At 45.3% G+C, this 17002-nt stretch overlaps 2 long non-coding RNA genes and 1 pseudogene across 3 annotated transcripts in view; all 3 read right to left on the bottom strand.

Annotated features, from left to right (window-relative positions):
- Positions 1 to 2149: 2149 nt before the first annotated feature.
- On the bottom strand, positions 2150 to 11180 carry LOC108533971 (uncharacterized). The gene is made up of 2 exons (XR_001886861.1): positions 9013 to 11180; positions 2150 to 2491 (listed from the first exon to the last, which is right to left on the bottom strand). It is a non-coding gene; the product is annotated as an uncharacterized LOC108533971 (long non-coding RNA).
- A 3087-nt stretch (positions 11181 to 14267) lies between these two features.
- LOC108533965 (leucine-rich repeat-containing protein 37A3-like) lies at positions 14268 to 16613 on the bottom strand (annotated as a pseudogene).
- Positions 16614 to 16652: 39 nt separating this feature from the next.
- Positions 16653 to 17002, bottom strand: part of LOC108533969 (uncharacterized) — a 15237-nt gene continuing 14887 nt past the window's right edge. For both annotated transcript variants that reach the window (XR_001886858.1, XR_001886859.1), the window contains exon 3: positions 16653 to 16744. This is a non-coding gene — a long non-coding RNA (uncharacterized LOC108533969). The remainder of the gene's footprint in view (positions 16745 to 17002) is intronic.

Genomic DNA, 17002 nt, shown 5'->3' with positions numbered 1-17002 from the left:
GGGGCACCCGTTCGGGGCCCCCTCTCTGCTGGCAGAGAGTTTTCTTCTTTCGCTTATTAAACTTTCACTCTAATCTCAACTTTGTGTCTGCTCCTCTTAATTGTCTTGGAGGTAGGACAAAGAACTGCCGGGCATGTTATCTCAGACAAGGAGCAACTGTTAAATCTTGGTGCGTTGCTGAGACTGCAACAATGCTATCTTTTTTTTTTTTTTTTTTTTTTGAGAGAGAGTCTCACTCTGTTGCCCAGGCTAGAGCGCAGTGGTGCAATCTTGGCTCACTGCAACCTCTGCCTCCTGGGTTCAAGCGATTCTCCCCGCTCAGCCTCCTGAGTAGGGGGAGGTAACAGGTGCCTGCCATCACACCCAGCTAATTTTTCTATTTTTAATAGAGACAGGGTTTTACCACGTTGGCCAGGCTGGTCTTGAACTCCTGACCTTAAGTGATCCACCCACCTCCCAAAGTGCTGGGATTACAAGTAACAGGTGCCTACCATCACACCCAGCTAATTTTTCTATTTTTAGTAGAGACAGGGTTTCACCATGTTGGCCAGGCTGGTCTTGAACTCCTGACCTTAAGTGATTCACCCACCTCCCAAAGTGCTGGGATTACAGGCATCAGCCACTGTGCCCAGCCTACAACAATGTTATCTATAGGAGAAACTGGTTAGGTTAGAAATCTTGTGGCCTCTGGCTACATAATTCCTGAGCTATACTATCTAATCTTGTGGCTAATTTGTTAGTCTTACATGACTATAAAGTCTTACAAAGGAGGTCTGATTCCCAAGCAAGGAGGTGATTTGTTTTAGGAAGGGACTGTCATCTTTGTTTCAAAGTTAAACAGTAAACTAAATTCCTCCCGTAGTTAGCTTGGCCTGTGCCCAGGAATGAGCAAGGGCAGCTTGGAGGTTAGAAGCAAGATGGAGCCAGTTAGGTCAGAATTGTCATAATTTTTGTAAAGGCAGTTTCAGTAACACAAAAGGGAAAGTGGGTCCTACTGCTCTTTAATCCTAGAACGTCAGAGCCTAGGGAGAGGGGGGAGGGATGGCATTGGGAGTTATACCTGATGTAAATGATGAGTTGATGGGTGCTGACGAGTTGATGGGTGCAGCACACCAACATGGCACATGTATACATATGTAACAAACCTGCACGTTGTGCACATGTACCCTAGAACTTAAAGTATAATAAAATAAAAAAAAAAAAAAAAAAAGAATGTCAGAGCCAGACGAGACCCAGCAGGACAAGTCTCTTGTGGTTTCTAAATAATAGTCTTCAGACCCATGCTGTGATAAAGTTTCCACCCCTACCCTACAAAATGAGGACAATGTGGAAAATATAATCAGGTTTTTAACATTTTCATAAAATAGATTCCACTCCATTCTTCTACAAGTATGACCTCCCTTTATGAAAAGATGCTAATAGAGGATAGTTGCTTCAATGCTATTACTTGGATATCATAATTAAAAATTAAAAATCTCAGGTTTAATTTTTTTTTTACATTTTATGACCTGTGAAAAACAAAAGTCTAGGAACCACTGAATAGTCAAATCTCTCCTTTTATAGTAGAAGCAGTTAAGACTCAGAGGTAGAGAAATGAGTGGTCCAAGATAAAACCGCAGTTTGGTCAGACATTACTGATGGTGGCTCTATGCTGGACGTTCCTTCAACTGTCGCTTTTCTGCCTTTGCCTTTTCTTTAAACGTGCTCTACTCCACATCAGCACCCCTCAAGCAAACCAGATCCTGTTCAGAGAAGTCTTTTTTAAATCATCTAGATCCTAGCCTATTCTCCCAAATTACCCCCAAATCATTGGCATCTGCCACTATTTCTCCATCCCATCACTACTTTCTCCACCCCAATACCAGACCCTTAGCCCCACCCATTGCCTACTTTTGAGCTTTCTGTTTTACTTCAAAAATTATTATTCGGAGGAATTTTTGGACGCCGATACTGTTTCAAAGCAATAATTATGGATTTTATTATACATTTAATAATCTCTTATAATGTTTGTGGATATCTCTGCTTCTCCACCTAGATTATGAACACCTCAAGAAAAATAGTTCTATCTTCCTTCTCGTACGTAGTACACTCCTACTGTCTTATGTACTCGAATATATGTAGAATTAATAATGAATAAATTGACACATTCTTTGCAGAGTGAATGCTTTAATATTTCAAAACATATAGAGATTTGTTTATTGTGGTCCTCTTGGTTTGCAAATGACCGACAGGAACCAGGGGACTGGGTCCAGATGGGAGCAAGGAGGAAGCCAAGAAAACCATTTATTTCTGGGGCTCTGGTCAGTTTTGCTTGTAAATGGGAAGGGAAGAAAATAACATGAAGTGGAGGCAGTAGGAAGAAGAACTCCTGAGTGAGAACAGGAGTCTTGGACTGACTCCATTGTGCACACGCACCCTGTTTCATCCTAGGCAGCATCCTGTCAGCTAGTAGGAGAGTGGCCGGTATGAATAGTGCAACCTCCTTTCTACCCTGTGAAGAAAAAAGACATGGTTCTTGCCTCACACTCAGTAACTTCTCCACACACATGACATGGTTCTTGTTGAGTCTCCCATGTAGAGCAATGCCCAGAATCCCCTTCACTGCTAGCCCTCTGGCCTTTCCTCCACTGGCCTTCACGTAGAACAATAATCTCCAATCTCATCCAGGTCACTGCAAATGCTGTTAATTCATTCCTTTTTAAGGCTGTGTAGTATTCCATCATATTCCATCATATATATATATATACACCAGTTTCTTTATCCACTCATTGATTGATGGGCATTTGGGTTGGTTCCATGATTTTGCAATTGTGAATTGTGCTGCTATAAACATGTATGTTCAAGTATCTTTTTCAAATAATGACTTCTTTTCCTCTGAGTGGATACCCAGTAGTGGGATTGCTGGATCAAATGGTAGTTCTACTTTTAGTTCTTTAAGGAATCTCCACACTGTTTTCCTTAGCGGCTGTACTAGTTTACATTCCTATCAGCAGTGTAGAAATGTTCCCTGATCACTGCACCACGCCAACATCTGTTTTTCAATTTTTAAAAAAAATTATGGCAATTCTTATAGGAGCAAGGTGGTATCACACTGTGGTTTTGATTTGCATTTTGCTGATCATTAGTGCTGTTGAGCATTTTTTCATATGTTTGTTGACCATTTGTCTGTCTTCTTTTGAGAATTGTCTATTCATGTCCTTAGCCCACTTTTGATAGGATTTTTTTTTTTCTTACTGCTTTGAGTTCATTGTAGATTCTGGATATTAGTCCTTTGTCAGATGTGTAGATTGTGAAGACTGAAAATCTGGGGCTATTTCTGTCACTGAGGGGAGGTATGTCCTTCCCCTAAACTAGGTGTATGCTGCTGAGGAGGCAGAGGCCCGCCTTCAGGTGTCAGGCGGCTTCCGCTCGGACAAGATGGCTACCCTGGTGGACTTGTTTCCTCTCTGGTCTCTTGTTCTGTCTCACTCCACAGTGGCCTGAGCTTGGGGCCATTCTTTTGCTTTTCTCATCCTCCTACCCCCAGAGCTGACAGATTTAGCCAATAAAATTTACAAGATCCCCTGTTAAATTAGAATTTCAGGCAAACAACTGACTACCCTACATTGACTCAGGAGGGTCCCTCAGAGATCGGTGTCACTGAGCCTCGGTAAGCAGGAACCTCCATCCTTGCCCATTAAGCCCCCTCTTGAGGTCCCCTCAAGGAAAACAGTGGTTCCAGAAGGTGTGTTCCCACCCCCTTTCACAGCCTACCTCTATCCCATCCCTCTCTGACCCCGGGTTCCAGCTGGCCCAGGGATTTCTGGGAGGACTCATAGAACAAGGCTGTCCGCAGTAGTAGCCTCTTCTTCCTCGCCACCTACACTTCAGCCCTGTCTAACTAATAGCTCTCCATGTTCTAAAGGCGGCGGGAGTGCCGGGCCACCCTAGCCTTCTGGAACCCCAGTTCTGTAACATCATCCATCTCCTGGAAATACGCTGGTTTTAACCATGCAGATTGGCCAAGTGTCAGGCAGAAATAGCAGCTGGGCCTGGAAGGACAGGTGACATCTGTAAGGACAATGCTGGGCGGGACAGGGTGGAGAGCACTGACTGTTCCCTTCCTGTCTGGGAACAGCACCACCTTTGGGAGAACTCCTTCCCTCATGGGGCTTTAGTGGGGGCTGCAAGTCCCAGGGCCCTGTCCCCTACCACCTCCACATAGGCATAGGAATGCTTGTGCCAGTCACTACTTATGGAAGTAGAAGCAAGTAAAGCTGCTCAGCTTCTCACAAGAAGCCTGTGGGTACTGGGCCAGAGGACACAGCCCATTTGAGACGCTAAGAGAGGGAGTGGAGTCTGGATGGGATTCCAGTCCCACGGTTAACCCTTGCTGGGACCCAAACACACCCTTCCCCTTCCTTCAGTTCTGAGGTTCAGTAAATGTTTCCACTCACAGAACAAGTTTGAATTGGGCTTCTGTCAGTTGCAGCCAAAGGAGACCTGCCTGTTATGGTTGGCATCGGGTCAACTATCTGTGAAACGGTGACCTGACAACCTGTCTCCTCCCAGTGAAGGCCACAACATCCCAACATCATTAGTTACCAAGGAAGTCTGGGATGAATTTCTACCAACTATAGCAAAAAAGGGGCAAGAGAGAAAAAATTTTGTTACTGACAGCCCACTCTTCCCTCTGGAACAGGGCGACAGGATCTGACAGAAAGCCCAAGGGGCTTCTAAGTGGGAGTGCTGCCCCATGCCCCTCCAGACTTCTCTTCCTAGCAGAGCAGCAGCACATGGCACCCGGGGATAGGAAGCCTGCAGGGGCAGGGGTGAGGCTGAACATCCTGGGGGCACTACTTTATGAGGAACCATTTGTGGCCAAAAATCTACAGGGGCCTCAGATGATCTGAATGAACTCATCTGGAGAGTGAGAGTCCCAGGCAGGGGGAGAGGTTTCCATAGTCCAGGACCACATGCTAGAAATTTGGTTTCTGCAGCATTCAAAGGGGAACCAGAGGGACCCTCCAACCCAGCCCCGCAGCTGGGAAAAACATGAGCCCTGGTAGACTCCTACCTATTCAAAGAACTGGAAAACCCAAGCTGGGGCCTATGAGTCAAGTCTGGATGTGCAGCTCAGGGCAAGAGGACAGATGGATGCCACAGGTCATCTGTCTCAATAGTTGCAAATTATAAGTTAAACTAACAGGCTGTTAAAGTATGTTCTATCCTGATTCTCTGACAAATATTCCTTTAGAATTATTTTTATTTTTTAGACAGACTTTTGCTCTTGTTGCCCAGGCTGGAGTGTAATGGCACATCTCACCTCACTGAAACCTCTGCCTCCTGGGTTCAAGCGATTCTCCTGCCTCAGCCTCCCAAGTAGCTGGGATTACAGGCGCACACCACCATGCCCGGCTAATTTTTTGTATTTTTAGTAGAGACAGGGTTTTGCCATGTAGGCAAGACTGGTCTCAAACTTCTGGCCTCAAGCGATCCTCCTACCTTGGCCTCCCAAAGGGTTGGGATTATAGGTGTGAGCTACCACATCCAGCTGGAGCTGACTTTTAAAATGTATTTAATTTGTGTTAATTTAAATTTCAATTCATTTTTTGAGACAGGGCCTTACTCTGTTGCCCAGGCTGGAGTGCAATAGTGTGATCATAGCTCACTGCCACCTTGACCTCCTGGGCTCAAGACCTCCCACCTCAGCTTCCTGAGTTGCTGGGACTACAGATGCATACCATCATGTTTGGCTACTTTTTTTTTTTCTTGCTCTGTCGCCCAGGCTGGAGTGCAGTGGCACTATCTCAGTTCACTGCTACCTCTGCCTCCTGAGTTCAGGCGATTCGGCCTCAGCTTCCCAAGTAGCTGAGACTACAGGTGTGCACCACCATGCCTGGCTAATTTTTGTATTTTTTTAGTAGAGACGGGGTTTCACTATATGTTGGCAGGCTGGTCTCAAACTCCTGACCTCAGGTGATCCGCCTGCCTCGGCCTCCCAAAATACTGGGATTACAAGCACAAGCCACTGTGCCTAGCCAATTTCTACATTTTTAAATTTTTTTGTAGAAAAATGGTTTCACTATGTTGCCCAGGCTGTGGCCTCAAGTTATCCTCCCACCTTGGCCTCCCAAAGTGCTGGGATTACAGGCATGAGCCACCGTGCCTGGCCTAAATTTACAAGTAAGTAACCATATGTGGCTAGCGGCTACTGTATCAGACCACACAGTTCTGTACAGCTAATGCAAGGTACATAGTAGTATACGATACATGCCCTACTACATCTTGCTGTATTCTCTTAATAGCGCCTATGTATTTTGGAGACAGACTGCCCCAGTCTTACCCCCACCACTTTTTTTTTTTTTTTTTTTTTTTTTTTTGGCGACGGAGTTTTGCTCTTGTATTTTTGGTAGAGACAGGGTTTCTCCATGTTTGTCAGGCTGGTCTTGAACTCCCAACCTCAGGTGATCCGCCTGCCTTGGCCTCCCAAAGTGCTGGGATTACAGGAATGAGCCACTGCCCCTGGCCTACTCTGCCTCATTTTTAAAAACTGCTGCATAATATCCTCTTGTAATTTACAAAGGCAATCCCTCACCCAGCCTGGAGAGCCATGGGTCATCATGTTTTTACAACAAGCTTTAAAATCTTCTACATATACTGTAACCAAGACACTTCAAAACAACCCTAGGTTCCTCATGCCTCCACTTTTGTTGTCCTGAGTCTGAGATAGTTTAACACTGAATAGTCAACTTTAGGGGCTGAGGGAAATAATTTACCACTAATCACTGCTCTAAAATATACTCACCACCCATGTGGCCCATGCCTGGCATTCAGTAGTGCTGGTGGCATTCTTTAGGGTTAATCATAGTTCTAACTGGTTCTCCTTTAAAGAGCAGAGTCTCCTGAGAAAGATGGCCATTAAGGCAAAACATCTGGGGCTGATCTTGCTTTTGTCCTGGTGAGAGGGGCCAAGGGGCTTTGTAGAGCAGCAGGGGCTCTGACAGTGAGCCTCACTGTTCTTAAAATTGTCCTTAAGAGGACAGGTGCTTTGGCTCATGCCTGTAATCCTAGTACTTTGAGGGGCAGAGGCAGGAGGATTGCTTGAGTCCAGGAGTTTAAGACTAGACTGAGCAACACAGGGAGACCCCATCTCTACAAAAAATTTTAAAAAAATTAATTGGGCATGCTGGCACATGATTGTAGTACCAGCTACTTGGGAGGCCGAGGTGGGAGGATAACCTGAGCCCAGGAGCTTGAGGCTTGCAGTGAGCCAAGTTTGCACCACAGAACTCCAGCCTGGAAGACAGAATGAGACTGTGTCAAAAAAAAAATTGTCCTTAAGTCCATCTGGATCCCTGGACAGCCTTCCTCTTAGAGCATTTCAGGTGGTGAGCCTCTTTCCAGCTTTAAATGACCTTTAGAGAAATTTCACTAACCTGCCTTGGTGTTTGGCTCTGCATGAACCCTTTCTTCTGGAGAGTGGCAGTAGACATGGGATTTGGTGGTCTGACAGATCTGGGGACAGATCCCAGTTTCAAACAGCAGCGTCTGTTTACAGCTTACAGGGGAAATACTTAGCACTATGTGCTGAACTTTAGGAAATAAGTCTATGTTTTCTTTTCTTTTCCTTTCCTTTTTTTTTTTTTTTTTTTTTTTTTTTTTTTTTGAGACAGAGTCTCACTCTGTCGCCTAGGCTGGAGTGCAATGGCACAATCTCAGCTCACTGCAACATCCACCTCTTGGGCTCAAGCAATTCTCCTGCCTCAGCCTCCCGAGCAGCTGGATTACAGGCACATACCACCATGCCTAGCTAATTTTTGTATTTTTAGTAGAGATGGGGTTTCACCATGTTGCCCAGACTGGTCTTGAACTCCTATCCTCAGGTGATACACCTGCCTTGGACTCCAAAGTGCTGGGATTACAGGTGTGAGCCACGGCACCCAGTCCAATCTATATTTCATAACAAGTGTTACAAACAAATGCTTGTTCTTCGGTGCCACAAAGAAGAACCAGCACTTAGACAAATAATTTTCTCAGCAAGGCAAATTTACTTTCTGCAGAAAGGGTGCTTCTTGGAAGGTGGACTGCCACGAGAGCACACTGAACAAAGAAAGGCAGGAGTTTTTATCCCTGACACATTGGGCTTCTACTGCTGTGTCCTACCTCCATTGGTTGGAGCTGGACCTCACAATCTAAACTGATCCCGACTGGCTAAAACCTTGAAATTTTCCTAAATAGGTAAAGGTACAATGGGGAACAAAGGAAGGGAGGGGATTTTTTACAGGAAACTAGGGAGGCAATAACATTTCCAAATAAGGAAGGGGCATAGACTGCAAGCTGGGACATGCCTGGGCATGTTAAGGCATGTCTGGACAGACTTAGGGAACAAATGAGGCAGGTCTTGATTACAATATAAGAACACAAGATATACTGATTATTTTACTCCATTTAACAACTACTTGGGCTTAACAAATAATTATTAGTAGAATAAAAGATCTGTTCGTGTGAGATATGAAAAGCTGTGGAGATTTAAAAGAAATATTTTAAAAAATCCCTTTTATTCAAAAAGGTGAACTTTGAAGAGGAACTTATCTTTATCAACAAGTCACATGGGGATAATGAAGGAATGGCCTAAAATGCTCTCAGTAATATTCCTGAGTCATCCCTGAGGGCCGGGCTTGGTGTTAGGCATGGTGGGGAAGGGAGTGGGGTTGTGTGCAGAGGAGGACATGATTCTTGCCTTGTCAGGGTCCCTGACCTGATGGCAATCCATGGTGGTGTGTTCATAGTGACAGACACCACTGCAAGAACAGACCCAAGCTGTGCAACCCCCAAAGCAGGGCTCCTCACTCACTGGGATAGATAGAACTACTGGCCCCAATTCCTCAGCCCTCTTTGCACCTACTGCTTGCCATGGTTTCGTTGTGGGTGGAGGGTACTTTCCCACCCCTGGCTTCAGACTTGCCCACGTAGCTTGCTTTGGCCATGGAATGAAGCAGAAATGAAAGCCTGCCAGTTCCGAGCCCTCACCTGAAGATGTCTTAGGCAGTTGTGCGGGCCCAAGTGGGCTTCCACCTTCATCCAGATGCCCTTCTCTGGTGCGGCCGCGGCTTCTTCAGCCTTAGCCCAGAAGGAACAGAGCCCCCTGGTGGATCCGCAGGCCTGCAGGGAGACACAGAGCACAGCAGCCGGCCCAGCATTCACTGAGGGGATGACTGCATGTCACCCGCTGCCCAGCTAGAATGACACCTCTCCAGGCCTTTCCACCATGTTACTCCACCATAGACTCCCTGCCTGCTTCTTCTGCAAAGCCTTGGACACCCAAGTGCCTACCAAAAAGTGGGTAGGGCGCCAGGACATCTCCAAGTGTAAGTGGGGCTTCCCACCATGCCTGGATGTGGAGTTGTGCTGCAGAGTGGTGGCTGCTCATGACACTCATTTCACCCCTTTCTGCGCAGATGCTGAAAGCCCAGGAACCACACATCAAGGCTCCCCTTGCCAGCAGGGTGCTGCCAAAAAAAATGCAGTCATGTGAAATTTGGAATATGGAAAGGAGGTAGAAGTCATCCTTTCCTCCCTGCTAGCAGCAGACATGCAGGCTCTGGTGGTCGGCTGTCCTCCATATTCCCCCATCAGTCACCAGCCTGGGGACTGTGGAGCTGGAAGGACCTCAGCACCGGTTTCCCAAGTTTGCAGAGGCCTGAAGCCTAAGGTCCTCCCAGGGGACCTCACACTCCTCCCGCTCAGCAGCCAGACGACTTTCTGGTTTGAGTCTTCTCTGTTGGGACTTTGCTGCCCCTGGGATAGAAATTAAAATGCCAAGGTTGTTGATTCTTGAAAGGAGCAATTCACCTTTTCACCCCCTCCTGCTTTTAGATGGGAACCGCAAAGGTTCTGTGGTTTACTCCACATCCTTGTGAAAGATGTCATTCTCGTTGGAAGACTCCTTGCCGTGACGTTTCTGTGCCATGTTTTTCACGCATGTAGTACTGTGGAGTCTGAACATATCCCTAAGCCAGAGTGGCTGTCTTAACTAGAAAAAGCCATCCTGGAAGACAGAAAGGGAAATATGCATTTTGCGTGTCCTCTGCTTTCTCTGGCCACAGCAATGAATCCTCCAATGTACCTGAGTTTCAGTTCACCATGAGCATCTCCTACATGGCAGAAATCTGAAAATGCCTCTGGGGAGACATACGCACAAGACAGTGAGCGATGCTGCCATTTCCCACGCCGCTCACAATGTGCTTCTCTGGTCTTATTAGGACTAAATGAGTACCTTCGTCCATAATCACAGTGAGAAGAACCACTGCAGACCACATACCTGGGGTCTTGAAAATAAGTCCATGCATGCGGGACTTTCAGAAGCCCTCCATGTCTGTCCGGAAGGGCCCCACAATGTCTCCAGAGCTCAGCATGGAGCATGGGCAGGATTTTCAGTGCCACTCACCCCCTCGGCCAAGTGCTCTTGCGCGGTGAACAAACTGCACACCTGTGCTGGGCGGAAGCATTTTACATCAGCCCCCTTAAGAGTTAGTCTCCTTGGCATCATTTGATGGGGGGTGGGAGATGAAGTGGTTCTTGGTTAACTTCTTGGGCCCTGCACCATGTGAGGCTGTTCCAGCTCCCTTGGGGCTGGACTCCCGAGACTTTTCTTTGGCAGCATTCTTCACAAATGCCCAGGTGCCCTGTTCTCTCCTGATGCTCCACTCTCCCACCTCTTCAAAGTGCCTCTTCTGGATGCTGCTTGGGCCCATGAGGACTGTTGATTTTCCGCAGGCTTTTGCCGACACTTTGAATCTTTGCCAGGCTGTTTTCCTGTGGTTGGACAGTTTCTAGTTTCTTTTGAAAGATTGGGCATTTAAATTTGTTACTTAGAAGGCTGGACTGTATAAGCATGGCAGTTTCTTCTTCCCTTTTAACCTCATTGATTTTTTCTTGAATTTCTGCATCTAACACATTTTCCAGAAAATAAAGCTTTTCAATTTATTTTCATAAGTTGAGTTGCTGGAGGCAGGTTGAAGAGAGGGGCTCTTTGTATTTTTTTTTTTCTAAATACCCAGGGGCCTACCTCCATCTTGTACTTTTGAAAAAAGCAGTTTAAGGAATGTAACACTGATTCCACATCTTATAGATTTTTCACTGAGAAATAAGGCAAGCTCTCGTCACTGAGTCTAGCTGCTCACTCCCAAAGCCTTACAAGTTGATGCCACTGCTGTCTGAAGGTGCCTCCAGCTCAGTAGTTAGCTCAGTGCTCCTGTGCTTCTTCCAGGCTTGTAACACCTTTACGAAGGCTCCTTCTGGATTCTCTACAGATGCTTCTTCAATTGTCAAAAAAGAAGAGACTGCTTTGATAATGAAAGATGATAGGACGGCATGCATCAGTCCACAGCTGTACGCCCCGGTCACACAGAGTAGGAGTCAGCAAACATTCAAGTGCCAGTCAGAGAGGAGAAACATACACCCAAACCTAAAGCTATGAAATGGCAACAACAAAAGGAAGAAAGACATCTTTTGAAAACGCTATATACTCTGTGATCTCACAAAAAAAACTCTGCCCTACGGATTATCTAACACCACATGGATCCTCAGTGACATATAGTAGCTCTGTTTAGGATTATTCGTCAAAGCCCAAGGTGGAACACAAGTGCTTCCCTGATGAGCTGGCCTCTCTGCAGAGTGCTCTGTTCCCTGTGCTGCCCTCCCTCAGATACAGAGAGAGCACAAGGCTCCCTCTCTCCTCGTCCTCAGTGTGCCCATGTTCTTGCTACCATCACAGCTGAATGCAATGAAAGGCAACCCTCTGAGAGGAGCAGGGGCAGGGATGCTAAAGTGGAGGCCCCCTCCCGTTGCTGATAGATCCTCATCCGGCCTGCATTCCACCCACCTGCACAGTTCTCTGCTCCCACACATCCCAGCCCCATCACAGAAGACTCAACACAGAAAAAAACACTGTGTCCACCCTAGATTCTTTTCTTAAAAACAGGCAGGGATCTGGGGTGTAGGTTAAGAGATTTTTAATTTGCCAGATTGTATGTCCATGTTGTTGAAGGTACAGTGAATCTATGGCATAATAGCAGTTTCTGGAAAAACATTACTTGAGGTCCTCAAATGCGAAAGGGAAAAATCAACTTTTGTCAGATGCCTACTTTGCTTCATTTCGTCGCTAATATTTTGGATGGGGAAGCATCCAAAGCTTCTGACTGCAATAAGGTCAAGTGTAACGGTGTGCAGCTGGGTTTCTTTTCCAGAATTAAAAGTATTTTGTGGTGGGGAGGGTCAGAGGAAGAAGTAAAGATTGTGAGAAAGGAGAAACATGGGCTTGGGGAAAACCCAGAATTGGGGACAGAAGACCTGGCACTAGGCTGTAGCACTATTAGCACCTCTGATCTTGTTTTTCCTCATCTGTAAAAGGAGATTAACAATGCTTTTCTGTCCATCTCTTGGGGAGAAGGGAATAATATAATTGGTAAAAAAAAAAAAAGTTTTGAAAAATAGGCAACACTGTCTTTATGTAAGTAGCCAAGTATTAGTATTATTATCCACCCAACATCACTGGTAGATACCTGTATTCAAGCTATCTGGAAATGAAAGAAGTCACATTTTAGAAGTCATGAAGTTGGTGCTTATGAACTTAATCTACAGAAAAACTTTTGAAAGCACTTGAGTGTTTGTTCTGTGAATAGAAAGGTTTGAGATTCAGAGCAAGTTCAGAGTTGGACGGTCTAAGAATGGAAAAGCCCTCCATTCCATTAGAAGAAGCAGGTAGCAATTTCTGGTTATGGAACCAGAAGCTCTCAGGCTTCAAATAAAACAGCATCACTTGTATGCTCATAAAGTTGTAAAAACAAAAAAACCGAAACTGGATCTACATCTGTCCTGTAAGGCAGAGAGTACTTGAGACCGCATGCATATAAAACCAGCTTACAAACTACATTGCTAATTTATATGAATAAATTATCACTGGGGGCAAAGCACCAAGTAGAGAGCACAGTACACAGGATGTGGATGTTAATGTCATTCCCTAGGCTTCCCATTCCTTTCTCTTGGTCCTTTATGTATATGGAACAGTTCTATTATTAAATTTTGTAATAATAACAGAACCTGACTCTCAGCAAGGAAGGAGTTCAGAAATTTAGGGAGTTTAACTCTGAATAAGTAAATAAAAATAAAGCAATTATATCATTAGCTGAAAATTTTATCATCAATTAAAAATAAAAAAAGTTTGGCCGGGCGCGGTAGTTCAAGCCTGTAATCCCAGCACCTTGGGAGGCCGAGATGGGCGGATCACGAGGTCAGGAGATGGAGACCATCCTGGCTAACACGGTGAATACTAAAAAATACAAAAAACTAGCCAGGAAAGGTGGTGGGCGCCTGTAGTCCCAGCTACTCAGGAGGCTGAGGCAGGGGAATGGTGTAAACCCGGGAGGCGGAGCTTGCAGTGAGCTGAGATCCGGCCACTGCACTCCAGCCTGGGTGACAGAGTGAGACTCTGTCTCAAAAAATAAATAAAAAATAAAAAAAATTTTTTAATTAAAAAATAAAAAAATTTAAAAACAAATACTTAAAATAATGTAACAAGTTATCACCAGGCAATTTGGACTCATGACAATGTGTGGTGTTTCTCAGACATGCACTATTGCAATGCAGCTTGACTGTCTTGCAAACAACCTCAATGCTATTTTTAAATTGGCAGAGGCAGCAGGCCATATGGCTAGGTAAGAGCCTATAAATGAAAACACAGAATAATAAATTAGTGATAAAGCAGTTACTTGAGTAGATAAAGGCGGCAGCCAATGCTACCACAGGGGTGGGCAAAAATTGAGTTATTGAGGCCTATGGACTGGACAGTTGGGTAGGAACCAGAAGGCCAACAGGAAGGAGGACAAAGGTGCCCAATAGAAGAGTAAGCATGGCAGCGAGTATGGTATGCCTAGAATAAAGGTGGTTGGGATTAGAAGTAGGTGACACTGATCAGTAGTTTAATTCAGAAGTATCTCTTCCCAACTCAAAAGTCTCACTTTGGGCTGAAAATACACAGGAAGAAGGAAGCATACCTCAGCCTTAAAGGACTGAAGAAGAGTGTCAAGTACTAGCAGGTGGGAAAGTGGCTTTGGTTTTGAGTTTGTGGGCTCTGAATCCACACAAAGACAGGACTGCATTCTGAAAACCTGAATTAATTAGTCCTTACCTCAATGAGACAGTGAATTATAATCAAAATAGTTAGTATTACAGTTACAGATATTGCCAAGATGAGTTTGTTATATCCTGGAACTTCTTTAGTGAAGTTAAAAAAAAAAAAAAAAAAAAAAAAGGAAAGAATAATTTTTTAAAAAAACTAAGGGCATGAAAGCTAACTATTGAATAGTTATTGTTGGTGGAAGGGCTGAGGCAGGGCTTGCTCGTCTGACATAATGTAAAAGAGTCTTGGAACATGTACTGGGTCCAGGGTCTAAAACCCCTCGTGACCTATGAAACACCCAGCTCTGCGCCAAAGGGTGGAAGGCTGCCCTGCCACACTATAATCTAAGCCCAGGGCATAAAACCCCTTGTAGCTTGGAGAGAACCCAGGACTCAGGGCATAAAACCCCTTGTAGCCTCTGGAATGTGTCCAGACTCGCTGGCCCCTTGCTCCCTTCTCTCCCAAGATCATAAATTGATTATATCTTGAATTAGAAGAATCTGTCTCCCTTATCTCAAGTGGCATAGCATATGCTAAGCCATCACAGCTATGCTTGATGCACTGCTGCCTTTCTACCCCTACGTCCTCACGTCCTCACCTGTTACCCCCACGTCCACACGTCCTCACCACCTGCTGCTTTGTTTGATTACCAATAAATAGTGTGGGCTCCCAGAGCCCTTGCAGAGCCTTCACAGCCTCCATACTGGTGTTGGCCCCCTGGACCCACCCTATGTTCTCTTAATTTGTCTTGTCTCATTCCTTTGACTCCACCAGACTTCGTAGCCCCCATGACCTGGTGTTGGGTCTGATCACCCCAACATTCCTGGCATATGCTAAATGATGAGAAAGTCTGGGTCTCATGTTTCTGTGTGGTCCTGCTCTTTCTGTTCACTGTGTGCTTCTGTACTCTCGTTAATATAGTTCTCAGTTCTTGCTGCTCACTGAGAAGCTTCATCAGGAGGCCTGTTCTGGAGATGAGCTTGGCACAGGCCAATTGCACGTGGGTCTCAGAGCAGTCCATTTTCAAGGTTTGGATAACATGAGAAATGAGCCTTCTCACATCATTGTTGAGGATGAGGGACCATAGCTGCTGGTTTAGCTGAATTTCAAACTGGTCACCTAGGGACAAGGGCAATGGGTAGCAGAAGATTTTGGGCTTGGAGGACAAGCCAGTGCCCACATTGTTGTATTCCCATCGTGTTTCATTGGTGTGTTTAACAGTCATCTCTAAGTTGAACACAGTCCCAGTGGAATCTGCCTCAGGAGGATGACTGTAGGTTGTGTTTTCAGAGATGGTGCCTTCTGGCATAGTAGTCTTTTCCATAAAAATGTTTTCTTCAAATGCATTTCTTGCTGTGGTGTTTTTTACATTAGTGTTCTCTATAAAATGTTCTGAAGGAGCAAATACTACTGGAAAAGGATTTTCCTGAGGACTCAGGCCTCATAAAGACAGAAAAGCCCCTTGTGAAGGGGAATTTATGAGGCTCTTTGCTGCAGAGAATGGAGGCCTCTTTGTGAGCATCAGTCTTTTGAGAGAACTTTTCTTTCTGAACTCTTGACTCTTTTTGGCCTTGGGTGTTCTGTGGACCACATGGGAGCAACTTTCAAGAAAGCGGTATTTTTTTCTGGAATGTAGGATTGGTTTTAACTCTAGCCTTTGCATCTTCTAAAACCAAAATGGCATAAGTTAAGTCTTTCCATCTGTTTCTGACCTCAGTTTGGGCTTTTGCAGGGATAGAGGCAGAAGGCACGCCCATGGAGAAGGGTTTCAGCAAAGAGAAGACTGCCGCCTTATGCTCCAGTGTGAACGGAGGCTTGGTGTAGACAGCGTTTCCTACTAACTTCTTGGGCCCCTGCTGTTCGTGAGGCTGTTCCAGCTCCCTTGGGGCTGGACTCCTGAGCCGTTTTTCTTTGGCAGCGTTCTCCACGAATGCCAGGGCACCCCGTTCCCTCCTGGTGCTCTGCTCTCCCACCTCTTTGAAGTGCCTTTTCTGGATGCTCCTTGGGCCCTTGAGGACTCTCTTCACTCCCCGCAGGCTTTTGTCAACATTGGGAATCTTTGCCAGGCTGTTTTCCTGTGGTTGGGCAGTTTCTAATTTCTTTTGAAAGATTGGGCATTTAAATTTGTTACCTAGAAGGCTGGACGGTATAAGCATGGCAGTTTTTTCTTCTCTTTTATCTTCATTGAGTTTTTCTTGAATTTCTGCATCCAACACATTTTCCAGAAAATAAAGCTTTCCCAGTTTATTTTCATAAGTTGAGTTGCTGGAGGCAGGTTGAAGAGAGGGGCTCTTTGCATTGTTTTTCAAAATACTCAGGGGCCTACCTCCATCTTGTACTTTTGAAAAAAGCAGTTTAAGGAATGTAACACTGATTCCACATCTTATAGATTTTTCACTGAGAAATAAGGCAAGCTCTCGTCACTGAGTCTAGCTGCTCACTCCCAAAGCCTGACAAGTTGATGCCACTGCTGTCTGAGGGTGCTTCCAGCTCAGTAGTCAGCTCAGTGCTCGTGTGCTTCTTCCAGGCTTGTAACACCTTTACAAAGGCTCCTTCTGGATTCCCTACAGATGCTTCTTCAAACTGTCAAAAAAGAAGAGACTGCTTTGATAATGAAAGATGATAGGACAGCATACATCAGTCCACAGCTGTACGCCCCGGTCACACAGAGTAGGAGTCAGCAAACATTCAAGTGCCAGTCAGAGAGGAGAAACATACACCCAAACCTAAAGCTATGAAATGGCAACAGCAAAAGGAAGAAAGACATCTTTTGAAAACATGGCCACCTACTTGGAACATTCCATAGCGTGACATATAGTAGCTCTGTTTAGGATTATTCGT

This window comes from Rhinopithecus bieti, unplaced genomic scaffold (genome assembly GCF_001698545.2).
Source record: "Rhinopithecus bieti isolate Rb0 unplaced genomic scaffold, ASM169854v2 scaffold_10685, whole genome shotgun sequence".
Taxonomy (NCBI): domain Eukaryota; kingdom Metazoa; phylum Chordata; class Mammalia; order Primates; family Cercopithecidae; genus Rhinopithecus; species Rhinopithecus bieti.
The sequence above is the reverse complement of the archived record's forward strand: the minus strand, read 5'-3'. Positions and strand labels throughout refer to the sequence as shown.